The sequence below is a fragment of the Lithobates pipiens genome, unplaced genomic scaffold (genome assembly GCF_037356315.1).
Source record: "Lithobates pipiens isolate NorthernLeopardFrog02 unplaced genomic scaffold, aLitPip1_a1.2 Scaffold_18, whole genome shotgun sequence".
Lineage (NCBI taxonomy): Eukaryota > Metazoa > Chordata > Amphibia > Anura > Ranidae > Lithobates > Lithobates pipiens.
This window is the reverse complement of record NW_027507758.1, coordinates 378,728,289-378,743,342: the sequence shown is the minus strand read 5'-3', so window position 1 is coordinate 378,743,342 and position 15,054 is coordinate 378,728,289. Positions and strand designations below refer to the sequence as shown.

General features: G+C 42.9%; 1 protein-coding gene across 5 annotated transcripts in view; it reads right to left on the bottom strand.

The window, feature by feature from the left end:
• Positions 1 to 15,054, bottom strand: part of DLGAP2 (DLG associated protein 2) — a 1,292,461-nt gene that overhangs the window by 796,686 nt on the left and 480,721 nt on the right. For 2 of the 5 annotated variants that reach the window (XM_077487765.1, XM_077487767.1), the window contains exon 1: positions 3,693 to 4,166. The exons of the other annotated variants lie outside the window; for them this stretch is intronic. The gene's annotated coding sequence lies outside the window, so the exon portion shown is untranslated. Of the gene's footprint in view, positions 1 to 3,692; positions 4,167 to 15,054 lie in introns of those variants that run through there. 5 annotated transcript variants of the gene reach the window in all.

Sequence of the window (15,054 nt, the reverse complement as noted above, 5' to 3'; positions counted from 1 at the left end):
TTTGTTTTTCTGACCTTCTCTCTTGGTTTATGTACTAGATGGAAATTCTGCCTTACAAAGACACCTGTAGAAAGTGTGTTGCTGTAGCTCTACATTCAGTGCATTGTCAAAGAAAAAACAACTAAATGTGAAATTAGGGAAAAAGAAATCCTACAATCATTTCCAGAATATTCGGTATTCATGCAAATGTTTTGAAATTCTTTGTACTGGGCAAAAACCAGTGGTTGTGCCTGTATATTTAGCCACTGGGATGTTGCTGTGTGGGGGATTGGCTGGCCAAAATGTTAAACAGAACCTTATATACTGATCATATAATAATATAAATCAGGGGCTCTGCTACAATCAGCCTCATCAGTGCCCATCCCATTAGCTCAGCCTTACCTGTGCCCATCACTGCAGCCTGATCAGACAGCAGTGCCCATCAGTGCAGCCTTGCCAGGATTGGCCCTACAAAGCAGCCCCAGGGCAGGTGGCCAATAGCCCAGAGTTCCCGGCCAACCCCAGGCCTTGGGCCTCGTGGCTAATAATTGTCATTGATATTATTGAGACCCAGGGCTTTTTGGGGGCCAACTCATGGCTTTAGCCTGGGTCAGCCCCCTTTTTCCAACGCCACTGATCAACAGCCTTTTTGACCTCAATGAACTAATATAACAAAAGGCTTTCAAATATACATTTAACAGAAAAAAGGGACCAAATATGAAAAGTTAATTGTTAAGGTTTACATACACTTCAAGAGAATTGCTAACATCACTTGGCCAGAAGAATTCTGAGTGGTTTTACCAGATCAAAACTTTCATTGACAAAGCATCATGAATGGATTGCAGTGGTGCCATATACATCAGACAGAACACAATGAATAATTTCACACATTTTGGTTACCTAAGTGAGTAATGTAAATTACAATAATGAAATGGAATTATTTTCCTGCAATGTTCACTTTAACAGAGACATTCCTCTAGTAGCAGCAAGAGTTTTTACCTTCCTGCCATCTTCCCATCCTTGCTGGCAATGTATATCATATTAATAAAATGTAACATTTTCATGTGAGGTCCATGTTACCAGAAACCTTCTGGTAGCAGCAAAAGTTTTCACCTTTCTCCCATCTTACCATCCTGGTTGGTAACAACAGCTTTTGATTACAATGTTATAGAAAGTCCTCCCAAAAATGAAGCAAGCTTGGCAGTAGATGAATGGGCACAGGTTGGCAAAAGTAAAACAAATTCAGGTCATGCATAGGCTTACTATATATTTGGTAATTTGTGTACACTCAAGTACACTAATGCAGCAAATACATATAAGTGTACTTTAGATGTATATTTGAGCATGTCTCTAGTGAGAACACTTTCTGTAAGAAACTTATTCATGGAAAATTGAAGATAATAAAGTTTGACCCTTCAATTTCATTTGAAAAGAGATCCTATAACTATTATTTAAAACATCAAATCTAATGGGTCTTTGTACTAGCCAGGTATGCTGAGATTTTAGTATCAAAATACATGGAGTACCATGAGCTGCCTAACTTTTCACAAAAGGTTAAACCAAACACCAATAAACACAAAGACATGGAAAATATTATAAAAAGTGTGTTTTTCTACAGTATCAATGCACAAAAAGGTATAAGGGGCAGATGAGCAGATAAGGGGCAGGTGAGCAGTGGGCAGCTACATTGAAGACACATAGCTTACTAATATCAACTAATTGATAGCAATGCTCAGAATTAAGAACTGCGAACAAAGTTATGTGGGAAAAAAAAAACTGTATTAATTTCATAAAAAATGAAACTGTGGCATTTAAGCCTAGCACAGAGAATATAAGTGAATTGCATCACACCATGTGTACTGCATTTGCTTTCTGCTTTGTCAGGCAACCTGCCTTACACCTTGAGTCAGGGCCCATAATCCATTACCCCACCGCCTGTGCACTAGGCTAGAAATAAAAAGAACTACACAAGGGAGCTAATTGCAATCAATGACACCAAACGAAAACACTCTGGCCAAAAAACTGAGACCTTACATCAACAATAAATACAAGGCAATAAATATGCATAACTACCAAGCATGATTATTGACATCATTTTTAGAATTTTTTTTCCCACAAATCGGCTTCATTATTTTCACTATATCCCATGAGTCCTCCTCCAAAAAAAAAAAAATGCAAATAATAATATCACTGTAATGTAATGTTATATAATTAAAAGACCTGTATACAGTAAATGTAATGCAGAAAACGCAATCCACAGTAGGGAATCTTGTTAACAGGCTATAAATTATTTATTAAACACAAGACAATACAATGGATAGGCTTATGTCTTATCCCAGGTCTCTAAACTACAAACAGAACTGTGTTACATAACTTGTTGCTGAATAGGAAGAATAATATATTTAATAATATGTCAGGTAGTATGGTGCTCTACAACGTAATCACTAGATTTGGATTTACAGTCAATAAAAAAAGCGTAAATAAGTACACGGTGGTACCTAAGGAAGCTAGGTTCCTAAAATAGAAGCAGTGATGACGACAATGAAAGATTAGCTCTCTATTATAAGTTATCGGTGATTTTCTTTTTCCCTTAGAATCCTTGGCATATGACAGATAAAGAATTTAAAGCAAAAGCCATTTTTTTTTTTACATTCCATTTATCAGCTCAACCAGTGTTAATCACTAAGACATATATACTTCTATAAAGGCTTTATATTCCAATAGCAGTAAAGCAAATGAAGCCTAACTGCATGCCAAACACATTCATTATAGGTACCTGACATGTTCATGTACAAGAAGAACTCAAACAAGCAAAGAACATAAGCAGGCTGATTTCCAGAGATTTTTTTTTAACCCCTGTAGTCGTTGTAGAGCATGCTGTAAGCAGAGCTAGTTCTCAATTAAACATCACAGCTATTCCGCTATTCTGTCAATTGAACGCTGCCCTTAGCCCAAGTGAGAAGTGGGATGTGTGTAAATGATGTCTCCTAGAAATACATGCATTACAGCACGAGACCACTGCAAAATGATCTGCCTGTTCTGCACAAGGTTTTGGGAAGTGCTCATGTCTCTGTAGGCAGATTTACAGATGTCTCATTAGCATACCAATACCTTTCTAGTATGTCCCTTCAGCATGACATAAAAGTAGCTTTCTCCATTCACTGCCTTATTTAGTGGGGTTAATAGATGCCATTGTTCACTTTGGTATTTTATAGCAATCACGCTGCTTGTCTCTTGATTCTCCTTCTGCTTGCAACAAAACACCCCTTCTATATCTGCAGATGCTATTGAACAGCGAATACATAGCACACATTTACCATCTGTGATTTAGGTAATACCGCTAATACATATATTGCTAATTAAAAAAAAAAAAGAAAAAGAAGCCTCTTATAGAAGGTTAAACTTGAACAATAAATAAAATATCAGCAATGATCAGACAGTATGTGTCCTGAATAAATATTAATCATCAGTTTGTCAGATCTGTATCTCTTCAAAGCTGCACCGACAAGCAAGGTGAGGAGTCTTCTTCATCTACAGATAGGTACTTTTAACATGCAGTCAGGGTATAGTTCTACAGAATGCAAAGTGTAAAAATTGGAAAACCATACACAAACTGGCATAAGGCTAATTAATATAGTCGTCTCAACATCAAAGTAGTCAAGGATTATGGGGAAGGTTCGAAAAAAAGTAAGAATGAGTCATCTCGGTCTTACCTTAAAATACTAGTGTACTGCTAGTCCCTTCCACAGCCAAGACTGAGATGATCTGTGAACAAGATCATGCACATTTTCTCCCAAGAAGAACAATCATTGTAGAAAAACATGAAGGCCAGAGATTTCAAATTATGTATCCAACAAGCCAGTAATTCACAGCTGTTCCATAGCTCCTAGAAGCACTGCAAAACAAGTACACTGCAGCACTGTGCAAAGCATAGGATTGCAATACATGTCCTATATATTCAAGTACAAGAGAAAACACGACATGGAGCCTTGCTCCTTGTGGATGTGGGGCTTGCTCTCTAACAGCAGAATGACTGCCTGCTCCTGCAACAGACTTACAGAATAGGATTTATGCATTCATTAGAGGATGATGTTATTTCCCAGGATACTAATTATATAGACCAGGTGCCTCTGTCTCCTGTTTCCCAGATAAGAGTCTGTAATTTCATTTCAGAAATGATCCACATTTAGACAGGAGAACCTATTGTGATGATATCATTTGCCTGAGTGGCCATAAATGGGCAATTTCCTTGAAAACGTCACAGCCACTGACGACACAGCTCTTTATAATAGAGTAGGCTGGCTAGATGATAGGGTCCCATCAATCTAAAGAAGCTTTGGCTGCTACGATAACATGAATCTTGCAAGAACATTTACAAGGCTGCAAAAGCAAAGGAAAGCTGCAGCAAGAGCTTTGAATATTTCAACTGGTTCCTATGATGGAGCTAAAGTGGGAGGAAGAAAGGTGTTAAATTCCTGTACAACACCGACAAGTCTGAAGATATTTCACTTTTAAAATCACAGATTTCCAGCGAATTTAAACAGATGATACACCATGTGCAGCTTCTAAAAGCTACAAATATGATTAACAAACAAACTTTTTTCCACCTAAATTATAGAACTATTGTGCAACCTTTAGGCTTCAAGAATGATTTTTTTTTTCTTTTGTCTACATCTATCAAATTTATTCTTTATGCACTAGACATATAAAAGGAAAGATCCGAGTGCTGGCTATGGACAGCACAGACAGTTCTTATTTCTGACTCTTCCATGCAGAAAGTACTTTGCAATCACTGTTACGCTTTCATAGCAGGATTGAATGGTAATATCACCTATTCTAAAGCAGAAAAAAAAAATCAACTTTCTGGCACAGTATTGTACCATGTCCCAGTTTTGCACCTTTATTTTATACAAGTAACCACTGTACCCTGTGGGAAATGTACATGTTGGTGGTTATTTACAAAAAGGCAAATCCAATTCGCACTACAAGTGCAAAGTGCTCTTGAAATTGCACTGAAAGTGCTCTTGGAAGTGCAGTCGTTATAAATCTGAGGGGTAGATCTGAAATGAGGGGAAGCTCTATTGATTTTATTATCCAATCATATGCGTTTTTTTATTTTCCTTGCATGCCCCCCTCAGATCTACAACAACTGCACTTACAAGTGTACTTTCAGTGCAATTTCAAGTGTAGTTTGCACTTGTAGTGCAAAGTGGATTTGCCTTTCGTAAATAACCCCCATTGTGTTTATAGTCACATCCGCATGGGGGTGATTATGAGAATGCTATGAATACTGAGGGGGTTATTTACTAAAGGAAAATCCACTTTGCACTGCAAGTGCACTTGAAAGTGCATTGGAAGTGCTCTTGGAAGTAAAGTCACTGTAGATCTGAGGGGGACATGCAAGGAAAATAAAAAACAGCATTTTAGCTTGCACATGATTGGATGATAAAATCATCAGAGCTTCCACTCATTTCGTATCTACTCCTTAGATTTACAGCGACTGCACTTCTATGTGCACTTGCAGTGCAAAGTAGATTTGCCTTTCGTAAATAAACACTTTGTAAAAGTATAAATGGGTAGTGTTGCTCAGATTCCCCCCCTTTATTTTTTTCATTACAAAAGCTTATTGAAAAGGTAACATATGGTATAAACATTTGCTATGAACAAGTATACAAGTAAAATGTTGTTCAACCCATGTTGTACATATCGTCCAAATCCAGGTATGTAAAACTTATCTCAGTTGCACATCTTATATATCATACACCTGGGATCTGTTCACATTTTCAATCAATTAACCTTTTATGGTTAGCTCAGTTCAGTTACCTCAAGTTTGGTGTTCAAAAGTAGGAATGAATATGAAGAGGATAAAGAAATAAAGAAGTGGGAAGAAGGGAGGGGAGGAAGTAAGAGGGTGGGAAGAGAATAGGAGTAGCATGTGTAAGATACCGAGAGCATATCGAATCATAAATTCTTAGTGTCATTCATTAATCCATTGACTGTAATGGATCGATTAATATCTGCCAATGTGTTCTGGTTAGAAGGAAAACACCACATATATATGAAAGATTTTAACCTAGATTCCCATCTAAATTAACCTTTAGTATTTAAGGCTAAATTTAGCTTCATAAAAAGTATGTATAAGTACCGGAGTCCTCCTAGGGCAGGGATATGCAAATAGCGGACCTCCAGCTGTTGCAGAACTACAATTCCCATGAGGCATAGCAAGACTCTGACAGCCACAAGCATGACACCCAGAGGCAGAGGCATGATGGGACTTGTAGTCTTGCAGCAGCTGGAGGTCCACTTATTGCATATCCCTGCCCTAGGGGGTCGTAGTGCGTATATTTAACCTATGTCAGACGAGCTTAGTTTCTCATATTCCTGTGAGTATCTGAAAACAAACTAGGGCGTCCAAGTCCGATGGTATCTCGCAATCGCCTCATTGGACTGTGCAATTGTCTACTCCATGTCACAGATATCTGTGATCCTATGTAACCATTCTTTAATAGAAGGGGTATTAGTAGATTTCCAATACAATGGTATCAGGGATTTAGCTGCATTTAACAAGTGCTTAGATAGAGATCTTATTTATGATTTATGTTTTTGGAACGGAAAGCTATTGGCATGGAGCAGACAACATGCAGCATCTAGCTTAAGTGAAGTTTCTGTGATATCTCTGGTTTTTATTACCTCTGACCAGAATGACGCTATCATGGAGCACTGCCACCATATGTGGAAGAGAGTGCCCTCAGCTTCCCTGCATCACCAACAGAGTTCCGAAGCAGATTCCGCTTTTTACTTAAAGCAGTAGTAAATTGCAGCAGCAGAAAAAAATTCCCTGCAAGGCAATGTCATAAGGTGCTAGTATGCATCGCATACTAGCACATTATGAGGAACTCACTGTACATCAAAACAAATCCAATCACAATATTCCCTATGCACACATTCATGGAAATGGCTGTAATAATGCTGGGTGCTGTAATAACCAACAGTTGGATACCACAGACAATCTGAATAGAGAAATGTCATCATCTGGATGTGACCCGTGTGGCCATGTAAATAAAGCTTTGGACCCTTCTGAGGAATCCTTGGTGTGCTGATGACATTGCTTTATTCAGATTACCTCAAAACGAAGCCCCCCCAGTGCCACGTTGTCACCGCTGAAAGGGCTTCCATCTTCCCCCAGACTTCCTTCTGGAAGTCTGCGACTTCTGACGTCACACCCGTGCATGCTCATGGGAGCCGCCCTTTACAGCACAGGCTCTGAAGGTTCGGCATTGTATGCCAGATATTCAGAGAATATGCGCCAGCGATGTCACCGAATGCATGCACTCTGAATATCTCCTAAACAGTGCAAGTTTAGGAGCTATTCACAGTACCTACAGGTAAGCCTTATTATAAGCTTATCTGTAGGTTTAAGTGGTATAACAGAGTTTACTACCACTTTAAAAAGATTCTATTCTAATTTTTATTTTTTTCTATTTTCACAAATCAAACTCAGAAACATTTATGTTTATGCAAATATTTCAAAGTCAACTATAGGGAAGCATAGACACCAGAATTATTTCATTCTTCACCCTCACTACAATGAGCAACAGATTTTGCACATAGGTATTTCATCACCCATAAAATATCCAATTATGATCAAATAAGGAAATCTGACATGCTGTCTACTTAACAGTATTCAGCACAAAATCCGACTGCACTTATTTTAGATGGTCAGTATGTTGCTTACAAAACTGTCCAATGAAATACAGTATATCATATGTCCACCACAGTCAATATAAAATGCCTATCAATTACATCACAGGTGTTTAAGTGTACAAATACTTGCTTATCCTTCTTTAAGCGAACTATACAATACATTATTGATGTATAGCAATCTCAAGGGAAGAATGTAGGCTTAAGCACCATACCCCATCTGTGAAAATAATATAGAGTAAGCACATTTTCCACTGGTGCATAATAACTTAGCCCTTGTACACACGGTCGGACATTCCGACAACCAAATCCGTCTGATTTTGTTCGATGAATTTTGTCCGAAACCTGTTGCATACACACAGTCGGACAAAGTTGTCAGAAAATCCGATCGTACTTAACGTGATGACGTTAGTTCATTAGGAGGGGACTACGTTCAGGCTAGTAGCCAATAGCTTTGGTCTAGGAATTTGATCTGAGCATGCGTGGCACTTTGTCCAATCGGAATTCTCTACACACAATCGGACAAAGTCCTATCGGATCATGTTGTTGGAAAATTTTAAAGCCCAGCTGGAAAACTTGGTCCATCGGATACTCAGATGGAAACAGTCCGATGGAGCCCACACACTGTCGGATTATCCTACAACACGGTCCTATCGGACATTGTCCATCGGAATGTCCGACGGTGTGTACAAGGGCTTAGACCTGCTACCACCTAATTTTTTAGGATTGTACATAAATTTAGGTCTGAGTATGTCACTGTTTAATAACCCGTTAGAAGGTTTTCAATGCAATAGCTTCAAAGCAGCAGACAGAATGAAATGTATAGGTTTTTCCTCCTCCTTTCCAAATCTAAGGAAGTAACATTCCTGTCATTTTCAATTATGAAAACTATAAAATCCAGAATAGCTGTTATTGAAACAGGCTGTCCTATAGCTGCTGTGATGGTAAGCTATTTCTGGGTTGTTGTCTTAGATCTGTCTTCAGAATTAGCATAGTTTCTACCAAGACAACCAAAACATACAGTGAAATAAAAGTACTTTTTTTTTTTTTTTTAACATTTTCAGGCATGGTTGGAAAGGGGGTCTTTTTAAATGGGCAAATATGATAATTTAAAATAGGGGAAATTACTGAGCTAACCCAAATGTAAATAAAAGCAGTTGACACAAAAATTGACAAAATGTAAGACGAAATGTGGGACACAGCGTAGCACTGAAAAGCAATATTATAAAAAAATTGTGCAACAGGTCATACAGTGCATATGAATCATACAATAGTGATACATCTAAAGTGCTGAATGCAAATGTACAAATTCCAATGGCGGGAAACCAATAGGAAATGTAAATCACTGAATGATGGGGTAAGTTCAGATAAAGATAAAATGATGACCAAAAATATGGTAACAGTCCGCACTTGAAGAAAGAAGTGAATTCAGAAGTGAAGGCAGATGGGACAGCCACAACAGCAAAAAGAACCCCAGGGATGGTGTGTCCTCCACCCGGGGTAAGGGGTAAACACTCTTACCGGATGTTGTGGACTCACATAACAGTAGTAGTGGGTCAATCATGCTATGAAAGCCAGGACACGGAACTCCGGTATTGGACCCTGGAACTTCCACGAAAGAAGGTAAAACTGGAACTCAGACAGAGATCACTCAAGGTGCAGGCAGTGAATGCAAACACTCTCATCCAGAAAGATATGGGGATCATAAAAAGAAAAGAGAGAAAAAAAAAAAGAAAAATGCCTCCATATGGTGTCGATCAAAACGTATAGGTTTATTTAAAAGTACAAACATCAAGGCATGAATGTGTACAAAAAATGTTATTGCAAGATTAAAAGCAAAGTGAAGTGTCCATCCATCTTCAATCACGGTGCCAACGGACCCGAAAAATGAAAAAAAAAAGCTCCGCCTCGATTGGAGGCGTCCCTCTGACTGCTGTCTTTTCATGGTGCCATGATTGATCGCGCCATTATTGAAGATGGATGGACATCACAGGTAGTGATGGCCGAACGGTTCGCCCGGCGGTCGTTTCGCGGCGAATTTCCGACTTTCGCCGTCCGCGGGTTCGAACGCCTTTTTCCGTCGTTCGCCCCGGCGGACTTACGTGTTTAATGTATACAAGAACTTTAACCTTTCGTGACACGTTTATCATGTGTTACAGGACAACCAATTGAGACATGACAGCTCATGGACACTTGGACATTCCCCCTAACCTATAAATACACCCGATCCGGTGGCCATTTTACATTCTTTCTTCTGTCACTGTAGGGAAAGGATCCTGTGTGGAGTAGGGACAGAGAAAACGCTAGCTATTTGGTACACAAAAGTTCTTTTCAGGACTGGTATAGGTGTTAGGTCAGCAGCCTGAGTTTCTTTTGTCAGTTTAGATAAAGGGACAGAGCGCTGTATGCTGCTATTTTAGGGACAGCTCAGCCAGATTAGTCTTTCTTCATCATCATCATCATCATCATCATTAGCTGTTACTATCAGGTCCACAAAAGAGCTGTTCCAGCTAATCGTTCCAGCCTACTCTTTTTTGCCAATTTGTATAGGGACAGGCAGGAAGCAGTGTGTCAGGCAGTGAGGATAATTTTAAAGACTTGCTGTTACTATTAGTTCCACAAAGGTTCTTTTCAGGACTGGTATCAGTGGTACGGTAATAGGCTTGTACACGTATAATATTCTTTCTTCCAAATATAGAAAGAATATTATACTTGACTGCTGCCCTTCTGCTGCAGTCTGCTAATCATTCACAACTCACTTGTTCCACAAAGCTCTTTATCAGGACTGGTAACTTGGTCTGTCTAGGGTGCTACGGTACATAGGCTTGGGTGCGGTACAGTCTGCTGTTCTGTAAGGACCGCTATCGGTCCACAATACATAGGGTTGCCGTGCACTACTGCTGACCGCTGCCCTATACTGCAGCAGTCCTTCATTGGTATAGGGACTGACGTACAGTCTGCTAATCACTAACACACAACCTGCTTGGTCCACAAAAGTTCTTATAAGGACTGGTAACTTGGTATAGGGTGCTACGGTACATAGGCTTGAGTGCGGTACAGTCTGCTGTTCTGTAAGGACCGCTATCGGTCCACAATACATAGGGTTGCCGTGCACTACTGCTGACCGCTGCCCTATACTGCAGCAGTCCTTCATTGGTATAGGGACTGACGTACAGTCTGCTAATCACTAACACACAACCTGCTTGTTCCACAAAAGTTCTTATAAGGACTGGTAACTTGGTATAGGGTGCTACGGTACATAGGCTTGAGTGCGGTACAGTCTGCTGTTCTGTAAGGACCGCTATCGGTCCACAATAGATAGGGTTGACGTGCACCACTGCTGACCGCTGCCCTATACTGCAGCAGTCCTTCAGCGGTATAGGGACTGACGTACAGTCTGCTAAACACTAATACACAACCTGCTTGGTCCACAAAAGTTCTTATAAGGACTGGTAACTTGGTATAGGGTGCTACGGTACATAGGCTTGAGTGCGGTACAGTCTGCTGTTCTGTAAGGACCGCTATCGGTCCACAATAGATAGGGTTGACGTGCACCACTGCTGACCGCTGCCCTATACTGCAGCAGTCCTTCAGCGGTATAGGGACTGACGTACAGTCTGCTAAACACTAATACACAACCTGCTTGGTCCACAAAAGTTCTTATAAGGACTGGTAACTTGGTATAGGGTGCTACGGTACATAGGCTTGAGTGCGGTACAGTCTGCTGTTCTGTAAGGACCGCTATCGGTCCACAATAGATAGGGTTGACGTGCACCACTGCTGACCGCTGCCCTATACTGCAGCAGTCCTTCAGCGGTATAGGGACTGACGCACAGTCTGCTAAACACTAACACACAACCTGCTTGGTCCACAAAAGTTTTTATAAGGACTGGTAACTTGGTATAGGGTGCTACGGTACATAGGCCTGAGTGCGTTACAGTCTGCTGTTCTGTAAGGACCGCTATCGGTCCACAATACATAGGGTTGCCGTGCACTACTGCTGACCGCTGCCCTATACTGCAGCAGTCCTTCATTGGTATAGGGACTGACGTACAGTCTGCTAATCACTAACACACAACCTGCTTGGTCCACAAAAGTTCTTATAAGGACTGGTAACTTGGTATAGGGTGCTACGGTACATAGGCCTGAGTGCGTTACAGTCTGCTGTTCTGTAAGGACCGCTATCGGTCCACAATAGATAGGGTTGACGTGCACCACTGCTGACCGCTGCCCTATACTGCAGCAGTCCTTCAGCGGTATAGGGACTGACGTACAGTCTGCTAAACACTAATACACAACCTGCTTGGTCCACAAAAGTTCTTATAAGGACTGGTAACTTGGTATAGGGTGCTACGGTACATAGGCTTGAGTGCGGTACAGTCTGCTGTTCTGTAAGGACCGCTATCGGTCCACAATAGATAGGGTTGACGTGCACCACTGCTGACCGCTGCCCTATACTGCAGCAGTCCTTCAGCGGTATAGGGACTGACGTACAGTCTGCTAAACACTAATACACAACCTGCTTGGTCCACAAAAGTTCTTATAAGGACTGGTAACTTGGTATAGGGTGCTACGGTACATAGGCTTGAGTGCGGTACAGTCTGCTGTTCTGTAAGGACCGCTATAGGTCCACAATAGATAGGGTTGACGTGCACCACTGCTGACCGCTCACCTATACTGCAGCAGTCCTTCAGCGGTATAGGGACTAAGAGTTTTGTCACAGGGTCATTTAAAAAATGACATGCAGAGGAAGAGGCAGGCCCTTCCGCAGGGGTGGTAGGGGTAGGGCAGGAGCAACAGGCTTGAGCCAAAGTGGGAAGTTGCAGAAGGTGCGTTCAATTACTTTAAAGGATGCACCAGACTTGGTTGAGTGGCTCGCTCAGCCTTACTCTTCTGCACCCTCCTCATCCTCTCGATCTGCACCCTCTTCTTCACTCTCTGCTATGTGCACCCCCAAAGACACTACCACCAACAACACGACCACCACCACCACCACCACATACCTTCCGCTTGAGTCACTGGAATTATTTTCCGATCCATATCAAGAGGACATTTCTGATGCGCAGCCACTCTTGGTATTGGATCAGGAAGAGGAGGTAGCAACAAGCGCTACTCAGCAGTCTGACGCCAGTACCCAGATCAGCCCAAGGAGGAGGTTGGTCCCCGGTGTTGCTGCCTACTCTACTTATAGCGGTGGGGAAGGTGACGTTGATGATGACGTGTCTAGTGATGTCACGTGGGTGCCCACAAGAGAGGAAGAGGAGGGGAGTTCAGAGGGAGATATGGACCAGCAGATAGGGAGGAGAAGCAGCAATGACTTACATTGCACAGCAGGGACAAAGCAGACTGCAAATGTATCAGGAGCGAGTCATCGACCATGTACGGTCACATCTGGCGCTCCCAGGACACCGGCACATGGCTCCGCAGTGTGGGCTTTTTTTAACGTGTCCGCTGCTGACAATAGCGTTGCCATCTGCAATCTTTGCAGTCAACGCGTTAGTCGCGGTAAGCCCAATACTCACCTAGGGACGACCGCCTTAAGAAGGCACATGAGCAGCCATCACCGAGCCCAGTGGGAGCAACGGAACACACAAAGCCACACTGCAGGCTCTCACCGTCCAGCCTCGTCTTCTACTTCTCCTTCTCCTCTCTCCTCACAATTGTCCTCCACTCCACCTTCCATCACGCCAAGCTCACATTTTTCTGCAAAAAGGCAGGCTTCCGTGGGCCTAATGTTTGAGCGTAAAAAAATGATGACGCCGGATAACCCTCTTGCCCAACGGTTGGCGGCTGGCTTGTCAGAACTCATAGCCCGCCAACTACTGCCATATAAACTGGTGGACTCGGAGGCCTTTCGCAAATTTGTGGCCATTGGAACACCACAATGGAAGGTCCCAGGAAGGAAGTATTTCTCAGAGAAGGGCATCCCAGAGCTATATGGCCATGTTCAGCGGCAAGTGAATGTATCTCTGGCACACAGTGTCGGTGCCAAGATACATCTGACCACAGACACGTGGTCTAGCAAACACGGGCAGGGAAGGTATATCAGTTTTACTGCCCACTGGGTGAACCTTCTGACGGCCGTCAAGCATGTAACCCGTGGCACCCGTGTAGATTTGGTTTTACCGCCACGGATTGCATGCAGGCCTGACTCTTCTTCTCCTCCTCCTACTCCATCCTCCTCCCTCTCCTCCTCAGCTGCCTCCTCCTTTTCCGCTGCTAGCGTCTCTTCCACTGCACCGCCCAAGCTCCCCAGAACCTATTCCACATGCCAGGTGAGACGTTGCCATGCCGTGCTGCGTCTGTTGTGCCTGGAAGCAAAGAGCCACACTGGCCCGGCACTCCTTTCAGCTTTGCGTTCACAGGCAGATGAGTGGCTAACACCGCTCAATTTGACAGTTGGTAAAGTGGTGTGTGACAACGGTGCCAATCTGCTTAGCGCATTGAAACAGGGCAAAATCACGCACGTGCCGTGCATGGCACACGTCTTAAACTTGGTCGTGCAGCGATTCCTTGTCAAATACCCTGGGGTCCAGGACATCTTGCGGCAGGCAAGGAAAATCTCGGCCCATTTCAGAAGATCTTACACGGCCATGGCTCGCCTTGCTGACATTCAGCGGCGACACCATCTGCCGGTCAGACGTCTTATTTGCGATTGCCCGACGCGATGGAACTCAACCTTCTATATGCTTGATAGGCTGCTCCAGCAGAAACGTGCAGTTAACGTCTACCTGTATGAACTCTGCGAAAGAAACGGTTCTGGGGAGCTGGGTTTTTTTTCACCGCGCCAGTGGCTGCTCATGCGCGACACATGCAGACTTCTGCGGCCATTTGAGGAGATCACCAAACTGGTCAGTCGCAGCCATGGCGCCATCAGTGACATGGTACCTTATGCCTTCTTTCTGGAGCGTGCATTGCGTCGTGTCATTGATCAGGCTGTGGAGGAGCAGGAGCGGGAAGATGAGGAAGTCGCAATGCTGGATGAATTCCCAGGGGGGGCTACTCTATCTGAGACAAGTCAACAACAGGAGTCTGATGAGGAGTCAGAGGAGGATGGTGCCGGGGCGGATGAGCAGGAGCAAGAAGAGCATGCTTTAAACCTTTCTGGGATCCCTGTTGTGCGAGGATGGGGAGAGGAGAATGAAGAGGACGACATTATCCTGGATGATGAGCAGGAGCCAGGCCACCACACCGCTTCCACTTTAGTGCAAATGGGGGCCTTCATGCTCCAGTGTTTTAATAGGGACCCCCGTATAAAAAGCATGAGGGTCAAGGACCAGTACTGGGTGGCAACGTACTTAGACCCCCGGTACAAACACAAAATGGCGGAAATGTTACCGCCGTCGCAGAGGGCTGTCAGAATGCAGCACTTCC